We start from the raw sequence: 11,502 nt of genomic DNA, 5'->3' as shown, positions 1-11,502 counted from the left end.
AGAGATATGAATCTCTTAACTCCAGATTAGAGAGACAGACAGATGCACAACATTTGACTGTTGGATCACGTTATAAAAGTTTTTGCGTCCATCTCAGATGCACAAAATGTGAGGAGGTTGTCTTCTAGTTAGCAGTTCTCAGTTACTAACACTAGATGGAGCTAAATCATTTTTTTTAGGTTACTCCATGTAGAATTCATGAGACCATTTTGGACTTCAACAGCATGAAGATTACTTTGCACATCACATTTCATAAACAGAGGTAAATCAATGTGGTTTAAAACAAATCAGAGATTTAATATTCTCTCAGAGTTTGTTCTAGCTGTGGTTGGCATAATAGTGGAACAACATACTTGGTCTAGTGTAGTTTAGTTAGGATCAAAGACAATTTCTGTATTGTGGAAAGTCATATCAAATTTGTCGGTATGTTAGGTGGAATGTTTGACTGTCAATATTCAAAAGATTGGCCATTACAACCCTTACAAGAGCAGTGTCAGTACTGTGGTACAGAAATCCTGGTGGGAAATGATTGAAACGCAAATCATTGAAGTGACTAAACGGTAATTTGATTAACTTTGTCACTGCCCTTCTCCATGATGCATTATTAGTACAGTTTGGTGGGAGGAGAACCAGTTGGTTGTCTTAAGAACTGTTGATTGAGAAGGAGCCAATTTGGGCCAGCACACCAGGGTTGTCAGCCCCACTCTTTGTGAAAAGCACTCTGACATCAACCACAGAGACTCAGAACTCTCTGTCTCGTCTCTTCTCTTCTCTTCTCTGCACTCATGCAAAGAGCAGTTGCGCAGGTGACAGGTTGGGTGCAGCCACAGCCCCATCCCCTACTACTAGAAACAACCATAGTTTCCCCCCGGAAATGGTTGTAACCTACTGATTGGTCTGGCTGTTGACACAGGAGGACCCATAAAAACGGGCTGCTAAGAGAAGCAAGCAGAGGTCATGATTTGGTTGCCAGCTGCCAACTCAAGCGTATCCTCCAGAGGTCAGTGTAGGTTTTTTGGTGCTGAAAATTGTTCGTTGAGTGTATTTGAGTGAAGACTTACGATGAACTGTTATGTTGGGTCTGTCCTCGTCCTCCTCCGTGTCTGCTCCTGAGCACCACTCATCACCACTGTAGGGTTGCTTCTTCTCCAGAACACAGCGACGCTTGCTGCGCATCACACCCTCTAGACACACACACACACACACACACACACACACACCCACACACACACAAATGGAGAATAAAGCAGGAGTTCACGGTCTTTCGTAGTCCCATTTGTGAAGGTTTTTTTTTCACAGACACCCAATAGAATACTGTGTTATAGAAACAGCTGACAAAAGTTTGTTGACATCAAAGGCAAGATAACATCAAAACCTTCAAATGACTGTACTGACAGTAATTGAAGAAGTGAGAGTACTCTACAACCTTGATCAGAGTACAGCAATGAGAGAGGGAGCACTGCCCAAAACAGCAAACTAAACATTTTCTAGTCAACCAGGCATACAGTATGCACACACACTTCAGAATAATAATCAATCAGTTAGATTTGTAATTTTATACCATATAACGCTTTAATGTGTATCCCTGGCATGAAACATAACAGATATTTTCAGGGTCATTATCCATGGTCTCAGCTTTCTACATGAATGGGAATGCAGAGGGGTCAGAGTGATGTCAAATACTCAGAGTACCAAATACTCAGATAACCCCAAAAAACTCAATTAATTCAAACAGAAGACTTTAAATACTTTAATTCAAGGTGCAGTAAGCATTTTTTTTTGATGGGGGGGGGGTTGGGGTGATTGAAATGCTGAAAGACCAACCCTATATTTTTTAAAGTGCAATTGTTCCGTACATTTTTTTCATTGTTTTTATGCATTTGTTGAGAATGCATGTTCCTAGAAATGTAAACAACTACACCACACAAACAGAGACACAAGGCATGTGAAGAGCAGAGGTACACTACTACTGGTAGGCTATGTTGATTATAACCCTGAACTCAAGCAGGGTAATGATATTGTTTTAGGGCCACTGTTCACTGGAGAGGAAACCAAAAACGAAGAAAAAACATTATGAAAACAGCCATCCATTCTACAGTATGCTCTAGCAAAATATGGCGTTAGCCTTTTATATACTCTAAGTGAAACAACTGAATTTGCAGGAATAACATATGGTATGTAGGTTACAGGCCATTAAGTGACAGATGGGGGCCAAGGGAACTTTCCGGACTTTTCAAGGTGAAGAAAGTTTTGTCTAAAAGGCTTATATCCTTGTGATGTAGAACAATAAAAAAAATTTTGTTGTAGGTCATGCATGGAGGACAGAGGAGCACGCTAGTTACAGGACACCGAAGAAGAAACGCAATGTTACTCTTTCTGTTGCAAATGATGCATTGTTTATAACAACCGGACAACGGCAAAGGTTTTCAGTTGTAGCTGGAAAAAACAAATAGGTGAAAAGTAAGTCAGACGTCTCTTTTTATTCAATGACTGCTCTACCAAATTTTCACTTGGTTCTGTAAATTCTGCACTGTATAGTACTGTCCTAGATGCAATTCTAATTTGTGTAGTATAGTGACTTTACAGTGCAGGAGAGGGACAGCACGACAAAAAAGGATTCATAGAAGTATTCACACCTAACAAATAGGCTCCATAGTGCAAATTGGAGATGTTGGCACTAAATAAAAGGCAGGCTAAAATTTTTTATTCCATGGCACCCATGCCTTACAAAACCTGCTGTCTTGTCTGCACCAAACCAATGATTACAGACAGTGCAAGGCAGCTACAGAACAGGAAGGGGAGGAGAGAGAAAGAGAGAGCTGACTCATTTGTTAACGTAATGCCGTGTCTGCTGGGAATAAAAGAGGATGCTTAAAAGGTCATCTGTTCCTCCTCTGCTTTGACACGGTGCACAGGCTAAGGACAAACTGACAAACCTCCCTCCACCTTCCACACTCTTGCCCTTCTTCACTTTCACACAACTTGCCTCAAACATTTTCTGTCTCCTTCACTCAGGAGTGAACAGAGTCTTATACTCATCTATTGTTATAAGATGTATAAGAATCTAATGTATATTGTATATACGATGTATAACAATATATTGTGATTGTATTATATCAGTAAAATATACCATGGCACAAATATTGATTGCATTGTCTATGTATGTATATGTATGTACAGTATGTATGTACAGTATGTACGTATGTGTGTGTGTATGACATGTATAATGCGTTCCGTTTAACTAACTGTACCTTTAGCATCAGGCTCCAGGGCAGGGGCCAGGGTGTCTCTCAGGTCAGCTGTGTCCATGGAGATGGCTCTCTCTCGTTTGGTCTTGGTCTTTAACATTGTTATTCCTCCACCAATGCTTGACTGACCCACGCTGTTCAATCCAGGAGAAATTTGATTGGCTTTGACTCCATGGCTTCCAATCCCAACACCCTTAGAGCCAAGGCCTTGCTGCTGGTTCACATCAGAAATCTGGGTTTCAGAACTGCTGACCACTTGCTTACCATTAGTGGCAAGTTTATTTTCAGGGTGCATTTGATTGGCCTTTGATAACAGTGCTGGCAAGTGATGGGTTGTGTGTGTTGATGAGGCTCACAGAGTTTCACTCAATACTGGAGACAACAGGAAAAAAAAAGAGAGGGGTTCAGGTCAGTAGAAATAGTTCTAATGTCCAAACAAATGAACACACATTAGAAAGGACACGTTTCTCACATTTACATTAAGAATTCCATTCGTTAAATGTAATAGTTACTGTGACTTCTGTGTATCACCAGTTTCATATTTAGGGGTGGATCTAATTAGCCATGCCTGAGATGAGGTCAATGTGTTTGTTTGATGGAGGGTGTGCAGAAAAATGCTGACTTACACATCATGTCCAACTATTTAACTTTGAGCAGTACATCGGTCAATGTAGCAACATCCCTTTTAGAAATCCACTGAGCGGTGTGCTGTCCTCAGGTCTCTCTGAGAGTAAGGGAGTAAGGGGGGGGGGTAGAGATTCTCATTGAACTTTCAGTGTATAATGACACATGATGAAACTAACTGAGATAAGATACCAGAACTGGCAGAAAACCCCCTTTTTCCTACTCAAGGAGTGGAGAGACTTGATGTTCTGAACGGTTTCCAGCGCAACAAGCTACACCCACAGCGACCAGCTTTCAAAACCACAAAAACTCTTCATAGACATTCCACAGTGCCCTCAGTCTTTCTCGGCTTGCTCTCCCACTCCCTTCAACACATTCTTTCAGCATAGCAGTAGTAATTTGAATACAGCACTGTGAAATAACAGAAATGAATACACATGCTATTGGCTACGCTACCAAACCCCAGAGACGCACAAAAAAAAGACATCTGGGAGCAAATGCTCATACACATCTGTACACACATACACACACCCTTATTCAGTGAAAAGTATGTGTCATTGAGTAAGCAGTTGTAAGGCTTGATTCAGATGTCAGACCCTGAGTGATGTTTGTGAATGTGGAACAGAGAAGCATACTACAGAGCCCACACACAGCAGTCACATTCCTCACGCTGCTCATGCATCCCAAAGCAGACACAAACACCTGCTCTTGTCCATTACTCCTCTACTTTCATCTGGCTCTGATGGGTTTCTATATCCCACATTTTACGGGAGCATAGCCTTTATAACTTATATAATTTAAATGTAACTTTTTTTTTCACTAAGTAGCGATAGAGAAAACCAAGACGAAGTTAGTGAGCTGAGACAGCACTTGCATCCTGCTGAGGGAGTTACACATTAAACAGTCAGGGCAACTTAGCTACAAAGCTAGCAGGTTGGCCAGGTAAATACCCAATTTTCCCCAGCTATAGACAAGTAAAAAATGAATGGTTTAAGTTTGTTAATTTGGTAAACACTCTTAAGATTTCATTGAAACAACAAGAAATCTAGCTGTAAGCCGCAATCCTCAGGGTTCAATCAGAATTTTGACAAATTCTACAAACCAGTGGCCACAGTAAAAAAAATCTGCAATTTAGCTCATTTGGGAAATCTTCCAAAACCAATCATTTTATCTATTAAATCAATGTATTGTCATGTTATATTCAGGGTCCCTTGAGTTCTCTATAGAAACCTCATAGAATATTTTAGTTAATTAGGATAACTCTAACTGAACTTGAAGTGTCCAGTGGTAAAGGAGTGACCCAGTGTCAGTGTTCGGTCACATGAAAGGTCAGTCTATTCTCATGTTTTGCTCATACTAGCATTGACCACTGGCTCAACTATTTCCCTTCCTCCCTCTCTTTTAACTCTTTCCCTTGATCTAGCCCTTTCTCCACATCTCCACAAACACTCTTGTTTCTCACTCTCAACATGATGCTTGTTGCTACCGCCTATTCTTGAGGGAGTTAGACAAACTACAAGCATAACAAAAGGTTACCAGAGGAAAAACTGCGTCATCTACAAGGGAGACACTGCCAAGACAGCCAACAATATTATGTGTAATTTAATTTTACTTCTTCTCATGTTGTTGTTTAAACTTGCTGTAATCCGAAAGCACCATGCAACCAAAATTATTTTGGAGACACAAAACTTTGTTCAATGTCAATCTGAACAACATGGGCCTAATACACCTTGATATACAAAATTGGCATGCTTCTAGCTGTAGACATTTGTGTTTATTCAATTTTACATTCAGTCAGCTGTCACATAGATGTCTCATACATGATTTGTATGAAAAATTGTCTACAAGATCCCTTTGCTATAATTCCAAGATACATGTATATAAAATCTGGCAGTTTCTTCTCCTCCTTTCCAAGTTGCTACTCAATATTTAGATTACAGAGTGGTTCTTGTTATTATAATTGTACATTTTTGGTGTTATTGAGGTTCTCCTTTTAATTACTTTGGATAAAAATGCTGCTACATAAATAACCATAAGCATAACCATGACACTGTTTTCATTATCAAAGTTGAATCCTGTCTTTCACGGTACAGGAAATTGAGCAAAGCTTCATTTCCTCCTCCAACTGTCAGTGGCATGTGGACCTTGTGCAGTAAAAACCCTTCTACAATTACAATGATGATGTGATGATGATGATGTAAATCTGTGCATTATATGCATTCTTGTTCTCAGTCTGTGTATTAAATATATTGCGTTTGCATAAATGTAAAAAATGAAATATAAACAATGCAATGGCGCAATCAAAGAAAAAGATGCAGAGGGCACGGGCACACTGTAACTCAGTGTCTTTATCATGTCATCGGAATTACTTCAGTGTCATTTCAGAAGTATTTTTACTTTTGACAATAAGATTATGTACACTTTGAATAATCATTGTTTCATCTTCTTCAGACACATGACTTCCTGTGGTCAAAAACAACAGCATTTTCACACCAAACACATATTTTTAGAGGTCAATGCAACAGTATAGAGATATTCTGGCTTGATATTTCATAAATAAAAAACATTCAATGCTAACAAGCTAAAGACTGTCAGTTCAATTGTTCAAGGAGTTGGCCATGCTATGTGGACAAGAGAGAAGAATGCAGGAAGCAGAGCCCTCCCTGTGTAATCTCCTTGCTTCAGTTCACACTAGCTGAAAACAAAACAAAATAATAAATAGCCTTGCATTGTGGTATTGTAAACAGAACAACCAAGAGATCATGGAATCACAGGGGAGTTGGGTCACGTCACTGTGGCAACAAACCACAACATTGACTAAGTCTAAGCAAATGCCAGCATTTGGAGATGAGGGCCAAAAGCCCCAACCGTGGTGAGAGCTGGCTAATTGAGGAAGACAATGCCAAAGATAGACTGTTTGGATGCACTTCACTCTCTTCATCCCAAGGTTGAATGGGCTAGGTTACACATAAGTCACATGAATAACATGAACCAAGAACAAGACACACTAGAGAGACAATACATTCAATACACCAGCACAGAACTGGAACAGTCCCCATTAAAACAAAGGGCAACGTTTGAAAAGAGAAAGGAGAAATGTGTCAAAACCCACTATTATAATCTTGCTGGAGGGACCCCCTGTGTCTACAAAAGAGCATTCTAATTATCCTTCGGAAGAGGGTGTTCATGTAAGCCTAGGTGTCAGCGTGTCTGTACATGAGTGTGTGTGTGGGTCTGTGTGTAAGTGAAAGAGACAGACAGGCATAGAGATGGGCACAGAGCAAGGGGTAGTTGAGGAAAGAGCAAAAACCCCAAAGGTTACAATATAAAACTATGTGTAATAGAGACAGGGTGATGAAGGGCTAATAGTATAACTACACTCGTATGTATGCATGCTTATTCTTAATGTGAATTCAAAGCTCAAGGTGCAAGATCAAGGTGTTATGGGCTGTTCACACCTGGCATTAACATGCATCTTGGGGGATCCAATCACAAGTGGACATTTGGCGGTCAGACATTAAGCCCAATTGGTGCGTTATTGGTTATTGAAATCAACCTTTGCACACTTTTAATATATCTCTATAGGCTTTTCAAAAAATACAAGCGTTGTGGACAAAGCAAGCTTTGAGTACATATTTCCACTTACACAGAGGACGTCAGTCGAGAAGCAGTCTTTAATGTGGCTCAGGACACATGTGTGTAATCACTGCTAAAAGATTGTGGCCATATGCCTTCCAGACTACCTCCGAATGTGGTCTGGGTGATCAGATCTCGATGCGTCCTCAACGGATCGAGAGCATTCACACCTTAGAGCTGTCCAATTGTGATCGGTTCACCCAAGATGCATGTTCCAGGTGTGAACAGGGCCTTAGAGACTACAGGCTTTTGGGGCTGCCTACTGCCTACACTTCTGGACACGGAAGTTACTGAATCAGACGGCACATGGTATCAAGGGTTATATCTTCCAACATTTTCTGGGAAACCAGCCAACTAGAGCGAAAGAGTAATGTGAATTGTAGTCAGAGTACAAACAACTTAGATATGCTTGGGAGAACTGAGAGTGAACATAGGAAGGATAATTACATTTCTGATGGTAAGTAATAGGCTACATCATTCAGGCAAAATAAAAAAAGAAAATGGAACATCCAGTTATGACCTTCACAAGGTGAATAAGAAAGAGTTGGACAACTTCTGATCAACAAGTAGCCTACAAAGCTGATCTAGTGGCCTAATACGTTTTCCTATTAGGTACCATGGGGTTACCAGGTTCATTTCCCAGTTTTTCCCCTTAATGCTTCTCTGGGTTCACATCTACCTCCCTTGTACTCTGGGTAGCCTGTGGTGTATCATAGTAAGGTGTATTCAGTAGCCACATTACAGCAGATGTTCTTTAGGAATAGGGATAAGTATGTGAGATGTAGATCTGGTCTTTATGGGTGCCTCCCTGCAAAAATAATTAAACATCTTGTCCTGAGTACTGATGGTTAGTTTTGATGGTTAGTCCCTGCTCTGGGAACATTCATTTTAGGATTACTCCGATACGACTACTACTGTTATTCCTGCACATTTCAACAATCTCTTTTCTCCGGCCTTCTTGTTTTTACTATGTAGGCCTACTACTTAGTGTCAGCTCCAATCTGCTGGGTGGAAACCTTCTCAGTATCACATTATTCTTTCATAGCTCACCTTAGTTACGCTGCCTGTAACTCACCCCAAAGCTCTCAGATCACCTTCCCAGATAACAAACACTTTGTCAACAGCACTAAATATGCTTGGCCTTGCACCACACTGTAATGTGTATTGCCTTGTGACAGGCACCATGGTAAATGCTTAATTACATAACTGAAATTTTTATAGATTTCTGTGAGTTGTAATATGGCACTGTTGGCAAAGCTATGAGAAGCTAAATATATCCAAGAGATGACAACCTTAATGCATTTAACTGACTTGGACATCGGTGAGAGTCTATCTAAAATCTTACACAGACAACTCACCAACTCACCAAACAAACAAGAAACTTAAACAACAAATATAACTGAATCCTCCTGGCCTTTATTTTGCCTTTGCAGGCAGGCTTAACATAACAGTGAGGCCAATATCCTGTTGCATTGATCTACCTCTAGAGGGACGGGCTTGATGTGGTAATGCTGCTGCTGCTTGCTAATTCTAATGCTAATGCTTTTGACTAAAGTAATTTGGGTATCTGAACAAGATAAAATGCAGTACAGACAGGTTGTCTGTGTGGGTGTGTTAACCATAAACACTCTTCTTAAGTTTTTCACTGAAAGACAGTAGATGATAAAAGTGTCACTTTGATGCTTCGTAGTTTCTCCTTGTTGTAAAGCAACAGTATGGCCACCTGTGGAATGAACAAAGGCAGGCCTGCGAATGTGTGCGGTCATCTTTGGGTCACTTTTAAAACTCTTTTCTCCTTGCGTGTGAAAGCCAAAGCATGGATATACCTCTCCAATGATATAATTCTACATGGTAGCCATTTAGACAGAAATATCTCTGTCCGACTGTGTTTAGCACAGTGGTCAAATACAGTGAACAACTCTCTAGGTCCAGGCTTCTTTGAGAAAGCAAACATGTAGCTGACTGCAAGTCGGGGGGGAAAAAACAGTGGCCTAGATCGAGAGGCATTGAGCTGGTGCGCAGAAGGACACGCGGTGGGTCTCAACCTCAAAGACAATTCAGATCAAGTTGCACACCCTGCAAACCATGTCTAGCTCTATAAATAGCTCAGCAGGATCACACAGACTGATGGGGAGAGTAAGGCAACATTATTTGCAGCAACAGAAGAGTGTAGTCTTGGGTGTGTCATCAAAGTCATGGAGGAAATCTTGACAGGGATACCATTCAGATTTGGACTCATCTTAACTTCATGGTGCCATTGTCTCACAAAATGCATGGGTCTTGAGGAATTGGGAAGATACACATTCAAAACAATACTTATGTGTTTATGGGCTATTCCTACTATGGATATGTGAATGAAAATAAACATTCACAGTGAGTGTGCTAAAATGAACTTGAAATGAAATGTCTAATCCCACTTTAGATGCAGACTGTTATGACACGTCTACAATTCCAGCATAACACAAGGTCAAAGGCCAGACCTTGAAACCATACCACAACTCTGTCACACACTTGTCTGAGGGAGCCCGAGAGAAAGTTGCCAGTTGTTAAAAAACGCACCTCTTTGAGCAGGTATTGCCGGGGCATATAAGTTACCATTGTTAGGCTTTCCAATTGTTAACAACGCAATTCATCCCAAATGTTTCATATTTTCATCACAAATGTGAGGGTGAGGACTGACACAGCTACGTACTGCACAGATTCAATCTCGTTAAGTTCACTCTGCTGTCAACTGGTGACGAAAGAAACGGAACACGTTACAGGGTTTTCAATCAGGTGCCTTACCACCTTGATGCTACTGTAACTGGTGTCGAAATATGGTTAGCCACGCCGTAAGTTAAAGTAACAAGTGCGCGTAGTTTTTCAGAGGCAACCGCTGGATTGAATAGTAACGTTACGTCCTCATTTCACATAGTCCACCTAACCTCTTCCTAAAGCTCAATTGCATGCTGCGTTGAATTAGCTGTCCGGCTAACTTAGCTGATAGCTGCATATCCCCAGACCAAATTCTTGAAGTGCCTGACAGAGAAGTAGCCAAGCAAACAGGTCGGTATGCAAGCTGGGTAAAGGACACTCACTTGCTGACGCTAACCCATATATACGTTATATATTACCATATGAATATGACTGCACTTATATGAATACAGCCGTGTACGCCGCACGAACGTTTCGTATACTGTCACATGGAGCGTGGCCTGGTGCGACAATCTCATTTCTGATTAGCTAAGCTCAGGCTCTGAAAGCTAACGATAGTTTGCTAGCTGACGGCTACGGTAGCTGACGTTGCTATAGTCTTGCTAGTTCAATTGGGTTACACATCTGCACATGATCCCTCTCTGTAAGTCAGCGTAACTTCAGCGGTTATTTATTTCAAAACAGTGTCTTTGTCAATAAGGCCGATTGTACACTTAGAAAAGTCGCAAAGGCGTGTAATAGGTGGTTATGTAGGTGGAACTATAAAATTCCTACCCCATTCCGCTGTCTGTAAGAGGCCGATGTCAAGAATGACGGCAAACCGACATCACCTGAAGTGGCCGCCACTGCTTTCATTGCTGCCACTGCGCAATATCCCCTTGGCTATAACAATCAAATACCAGGTAACGTTATATTTCCACGAAGTCGAGATCGGCCGTTTGTGAAAAACAGATTTCAGCTTTGTCTGATTAAAGATCCAAACGTAAAACAAGACCTTGGGCAGACCCTTGATACTGACTTGGAGAGGGGGAAAGATAGACACTCCACGACACTGTCCATAGGTATCACTAGATCTAAGAACACGAGTATCACAACAACCGACTACTGATGTGGCGAGTCAGCCACCCTCTTTTCCACATTCATGGTAATTAAGTTACCAAAGTCAGTCCACAACAGACCCACATTGCTTTCCTGACTTGTCTTACAAAGGCCATTATAGAACGACTTATGTCAGAACAATTATGTCTTTGTTTCTATATGAAGTTGATAACAAAAAGATAAATCATTATTTGGCCTAATA

The 11,502-nt window shown here is 40.9% G+C and overlaps 1 long non-coding RNA gene across 1 annotated transcript; it reads right to left on the bottom strand.

The window, feature by feature from the left end:
* Window positions 1–33: 33 nt before the first annotated feature.
* On the bottom strand, window positions 34–11,285 carry LOC122131725. Its single transcript, XR_006152134.1, has 4 exons — window positions 10,977–11,285; window positions 3,875–3,972; window positions 3,252–3,620; window positions 34–1,184 (listed from the first exon to the last, which is right to left on the bottom strand). It is a non-coding gene; the product is annotated as an uncharacterized LOC122131725 (long non-coding RNA).
* Between the last annotated feature and the right edge of the window lie 217 nt (window positions 11,286–11,502).

The sequence above is a fragment of the Clupea harengus genome, unplaced genomic scaffold (assembly GCF_900700415.2).
Source record: "Clupea harengus unplaced genomic scaffold, Ch_v2.0.2, whole genome shotgun sequence".
Taxonomy (NCBI): domain Eukaryota; kingdom Metazoa; phylum Chordata; class Actinopteri; order Clupeiformes; family Clupeidae; genus Clupea; species Clupea harengus.
This window is presented reverse-complemented; position numbering and strand designations above follow the sequence as displayed.